Source organism: Antrostomus carolinensis, unplaced genomic scaffold, assembly GCF_000700745.2.
Source record: "Antrostomus carolinensis isolate BGI_N321 unplaced genomic scaffold, ASM70074v2 scaffold18024, whole genome shotgun sequence".
Lineage (NCBI taxonomy): Eukaryota > Metazoa > Chordata > Aves > Caprimulgiformes > Caprimulgidae > Antrostomus > Antrostomus carolinensis.
This window is the reverse complement of record NW_010313031.1, coordinates 48,059-53,333: the sequence shown is the minus strand read 5'-3', so window position 1 is coordinate 53,333 and position 5,275 is coordinate 48,059.

The following is a 5,275-nucleotide window of genomic DNA, read 5'->3' as shown; positions in this document are numbered from 1 at the left end:
ACCTCAGTATTCCTTCAAGACTGCAATCCAATCTTTCCCCTTTAAAAATAGGCCAAGAAACTGGAATTACAGTGCAAAGAAAGCTCAAAGAACCAGATACTCCTTACCTTCCCTAGATCTCTATAAAATAAACTGAAAGGAGTTAGGGAAGGGAGAAGGTTTGTTCACAAGTCCATCAAGTAGGGAATAGTTAAAGCAACAAAAACAGTGCTTAGCAATTCAAACTTTTGAAGAGGTAAGCAGCAACAGACAAGCTCCAGAAGCAAGGAAAAGTTAACAGTGGAAGAAAGAGTTACCTAGCAGCACTGCATATCATCTCTTTGGGAACTTCTCCTCAAAGAAAGACAGAAGAACCTGAATCCTGCCTAGAGGTTGAGAAGAAAAAATACTCAGGGTATGTATCATAGAAAAGGAGACTGCAGCCATTGCAGTGGGTCCACATATATATGGTTAATTATAGTAATGTAACAGAGATAAGCTTTTACATCATATGTTCTCACATACATGCAAACCATTTTATAAATGAAAAAATTCACTATAAGAAATAAATGTTCTAGCAAAAGATTTTTCAACTCTTACATTTTCCAACTCTCTGATGAAGAATTATTTTAAGCCTCATGTTGTGCTAAAGAGGAAATAAATTTACTGGCATAAACTGCTCAGGCATTCAAGCAGTTGTTACAATGTAAAGGAGATAATATTAAAAGTGAATCGGTATGATAAAATCCTGAGTAAATCAAGTTCTAATAAACAACAATAAGAAATACTTGTATAGCCCACATATTACTTCAAAAAATTAAAATGGAAAAAAATGGGAGAAGTGGTTTAAAAGTTCAAGAGAACATGCTCTGCCTCTGTGGCTGCACATTCAATTACAAGTTCTGTACCACTTTTAATGCAGTTATCATATAAGAGGATGCTGCACAAGACTTGTAGAGATATTCACTCAACTGTGGCAGCATAGGTTACACAAAAAAAAAAAAAAAAAAAGATGGAGGGGAGAGTATTTGAGTATTTAGCTGCCAAAGAAGCCTGTGTGTGGCAATCTGAAGACTCATCCTGAACCCCTCTGAATAGTCTGCACATTTTTCCATGACAAAGGAACAGACTGCCTCTCAAAGCACCTTTCCTCATACCCCAAAGAGCTGCTCTCAAATTAGTTTTATATCTATGGAGAAAGAGAAAATATGAGAGTCCTCACTAGTTCCTGCGCATCAAGGACAAAAGTCTTCACACACCTCTTCCTTTTTCTCACCAGCTGCAATACCAATTCAGGAGAAGAAAAAAAAAGTAAACAAGTTGAAGAGATAGCAACCTGAAACTAGATGCTCAGATACTTATTACGAAGTTAGTTTTAGATAGCACATCCGTGACCTGTTCCTATAATACTTTATTACAGCTGCTTCTGCCTGTGACAAGAACACACTGTCCTCATCTTCAAAATAAGTAGTGCTTCTTGAGTTAACAAGTCTAGTCTACCAGTTTGAAGATCAGAACTTATGCGGGCAAAGTAATATGAGAAAAATATCCATATTGTTAACTCTCTCCATTTCAACTTTCATTAAGAGGTTTTTTTCATGCTGTTCTACCAATCTGATGTGGACAGAATGAAAAGAGTGATTTTGCGGGGAGTCATCAAGAAAATACACCTTAATTTTCTTACAAGGTTTAATTCCTCTTAATAGGCAAGAACATATATCAATTCAGCCCCAGGATCCCTTTAACCATTAAAAAAATAACAACTTTATTAGATATATTTAGAAAACATGGCAGATAATTGAAATTGTTTTCTAGATAACCATGAATTAGTATGAAAGAGAAGTTATTAATGGACACAACTAGCACACGCTTGATGTCCAAGAGATTTTGAGGTAAAAATAGGCAGAGATAAGTCTGGCATCAGATTTACCAGTGGCTACCCATCCTTGGGGTAAGGTGAGCATTTATCTCATACTTTAATGACTGCAGTGAAACCATTAGGACAAAAAAATTAAGATCTCAGCTTGATCCCATCCTACTAGTTTCACGTAAGTGATTCTTATATTAGTGATAAATTTCCACTGATTCCACTGAAGTTATTTTCTTTATACATAGTTACTAGATCAGATTCAAGTCCTTATTACTAAACCAGAACTCTAACATTATCATATGAGCCTCAGGTCTCTACAGAGATGCATACCCTTCTGATCAACTATGAAGAGTATTTTGCCTTTTTTTTTTTTCCCCTCAAAGGTCTATTGTAAAATATTAAAGCAAAAAAAAAAAAAAAACAAACCTGCCTTATTTTTAATTGCATAAAAAAGAACTTTGTTAATTCAGTGAATGCCTACTCAGGCTCTAAAGAATTCGTAGAATTCAACCATAGTTCTTTGTAGAGAACAACAAGTCCAATCATTCTGGTTGCATTATACAAAGTTCCAGGAATTCTTTGACGTGAAAGAACTTAAATACATTTTCTCTGGTATATGGAAATAATATTTGATTTAAAGATATATCCCACAGAAGTCAGTCTTGACAAAACTGAACTTAGCTATAAAGAAGTATTTTCACCTTATTTAACCCCTTTTGCGACTTCTTCATGACCAATTCAACTGGCTTCTTGCCCCTGAACTACGATTCATGCACAAGTTCTTTGTATGAGTAAGAAGATACATAGCACTGATAGAAGAAGGAGCCCCAACAAAAACCTTACCGAATTTTTAGAAATCAGTACTTTTGATTAAATAAATTATCATGGAGTGAGGAATCAAAATATGTTTGTGTTGGAAACTGGTCAGATCATTCTTGGACTCCCTAAACCTCAAGCAACATATGCTAACAAAGAAAGAAATGGTTAATACAATGAATGTAAAATCAATACTTATTTTACCAAACTCCTCATTCTGAAGCTTTTAAAAATAATATGAGTAGTTAAGTATTTTATTCTTGCCATTTGCACGTATAACAAAGATTATCTAAGGATATAGGTGCTTCCAAATTAAGCTAGTATTTGTTTTAATTGCAATTCAGCAATAATGAAAGTAATGCCTTCCAGAGCTCTTTTTCCAATAGCCTTGTTACTCTAATACTAGAGCCTGGCCCATAAAACAAAGTACCATCTCCAAAGTCAGTGAGCGACAGCTGCAACCACACCAGGGTTTGAGGTATTGTAACTTCTCTTTATATCCTAGACTAAACACAAAACTATGTGTTTGCAGTGACAACAAATACTGAGTTTGACTTTTGATAAAAATGTGGGGAACTTGAAGAAAAACACGAGAAAACTAGCAATCAAAGTTCAACACAACCTGTCATTCTACTCAGCAACTGAAACCAAAGCAACACTAAATGCAGTAAACCAGTTTCAAATCATGAGAAGGAGCTGGAAGCTTAGTATAGTAACTTTCTTATACTGATTCATAAAGCTTTCTTAATTTGGTATTCATGGAAAAATCATCCATTTACTTCAGAACTGATCATTTTTATTAGTTTGTCCACATTAACAATCTATAAGAAACATACTATGAAATGGATCAAAAACAGCCTCAAAATCTAGCTTCTCCAGAACATAAATATCCTTTGTCTATAAGCAGTAAAAACATACAGCTGCTTGTTAAAACAAAAGATATTAATGCATTACTACTTGTTATGCAACAGGTTATAACCATTCTTGTGACCAGCTCTAAATACCAGACACAATAGAATTGTTCACTAAAGCTCAGCCCATTTCTGCGTGTACTTTTTTATTCCAGGAAAATTATACAGTGAAATTATTCTGGAAACAAGTCTATGCATAATACATAGATGTAGAAGGATTTGTGCACATGGAAAATGAATGAGAGTTCAGTTCTCAGACTGAAATTACGTTGGCTTCTGGTTGTGTAAGCTGTGTATCTTCAATGAGGTTGCAGTAATGCCGGAAGCATTTCCACATGAATTCAGTCCTTATTCTACCCAAATGAACTGCATTATTTATTTACTTACTTACTTTACGAAAGGCTCTCAGAAGAGATTTCGCATTCAATAAAATTCTAGGCCTCTTCCAGCCTTCCCCCAGTTAAAAATATTCTATCACTAGAATTATTGTACGTAAGTCTTAAATACCTTCTGTTCCTAGTGAGATCATAGTCCTTTAGATATAAGACTCTTTTACCCATTAAATGGGTTTTTTTATTAAAAGTGCTCTAATTTGTTTCACTTATTTCTTTTAAATACTAATGCTAAAGCCTTGCGTGAAAAGAAAGAAGAATGAAAACATTTTACAGGAATCTTTTACATTTGTGGGCTGACAGTGAAAGATAAGTATGCATAGTGCCTTACTGCCAGAGGACATGACTCAGCCTTGCTGAAAACAGACTTGAGTGACTGGATTTTCTAAATTTGAGAGTGCTAAGCAAAAAAAGATTATTTTAACCTATTTCACAAAACAGTCTATTTGGACCCATAGAGCTAAATTTATAGAAGAGTCAGCTAAGGATTTCCCATAGCAGAAACTGAGAAAATTCAGACTTCCATTGGTGTTCCAAAACAGTAACAGGCACAAGTACTTTATTCATCCATCTATGTTAGAATCATCTTTTAATAACATCATCACCTTTTCCTATAGATCTTTGGTCATTATTATAATGTTTCCTGTAAATTGCTTAATGCAGTTCTTGAAAACATTTGGATTTTCCCAAATTAAGTTTGTTCAAGTTTCCCAGGGCTATAGTAATAAAAAGCAGCATCACAAAGCAGAGAAACCATCCTTTAGTTGGTATAGTAATTCTGAAGAGTTATCAAACCAACTGGGAATATAAAGGAAACAGTATATACAAAAATATACAAACAGTTAGTAAGACCCTTCCAACATTAGTGTAGGATTGTATCTTACAAAAGGTTAATTACAACTTTGTCCATTCCGGTTTTAGAATAAAACTCTTGGACTTTTCTTCCTTTCTGTTGGAAAGTAAAAGTACACTTAGATATTCTAGGCAGAGAATTAATATAATTTCCGCTAGTTGCGCCTCCAAATGACAAATCTTTTCCCTTCATATTCAGAGCCAAACAATTATAAACTTTGTTTACTTTTCTGTTTCACTCTTTAGTTACAATTTTAATCAGCATTAGGCATGTGTATCTCTACCATCAGCTATTTTGCAGCAGATACATTGAGCTCTAGAGGTAAAATTACAAAATATTCTTAATAGCAATGGCCCCTGATCTGTTACAAAAAAAACAAACTTCCATCTCTAAGCAACTGATCTCTTAGCAACAAGAAGCACCTGCATAAAAGATGCCACAGCGAGTGATCACC